The sequence below is a fragment of the Trypanosoma theileri genome, assembly GCF_002087225.1.
Source record: "Trypanosoma theileri isolate Edinburgh chromosome Unknown TM35_Tth_8_V1, whole genome shotgun sequence".
Classification (NCBI taxonomy): domain Eukaryota; phylum Euglenozoa; class Kinetoplastea; order Trypanosomatida; family Trypanosomatidae; genus Trypanosoma; species Trypanosoma theileri.
Window position 1 is genome coordinate 887,048 of NW_021639850.1, and position 485 is coordinate 887,532.

The window sequence follows — 485 nt, forward strand, 5'->3', positions numbered from 1 at the left end:
AAAAGAGAATAAAGAGGTTGGAAGAAGCACCGCCATTGGAATACACCACGGCTGGAGGCTTGGAAAGTAAGTTTCGCACGCGATGTGCGCAACGGGAGTGCGGGGTGAATCCCTTTTCCCTTACTATTTCTTCTTAAAAATAGTGCGATGGCGTTTTTTTGATAGCTTGCGAAAAGAATGATCAAGCCTTACTGACTTTTATATCTGGTATGTGTTTTTAACTTTTAGGAATATTATTTACTTCTTTTCATTCCTAACAGCGAGTCAATAGTAAGTTTTCTGAAAAGAAGTAGTAAGTTTTTTAAAGTAAGGTATATGATGACGACAACCATTCAGCCCTATACACCACTAGAGTGGAGGATTTGTACTAAGGCTTTCCAAGATTTTGTTCGCCAATATGGCCCAACAGCATTTTCCTTTGATTTAAGACCTGCGGATATGCCGCAACACACTTTTCATCTTGACAGTATTCTAACGATAGAAGG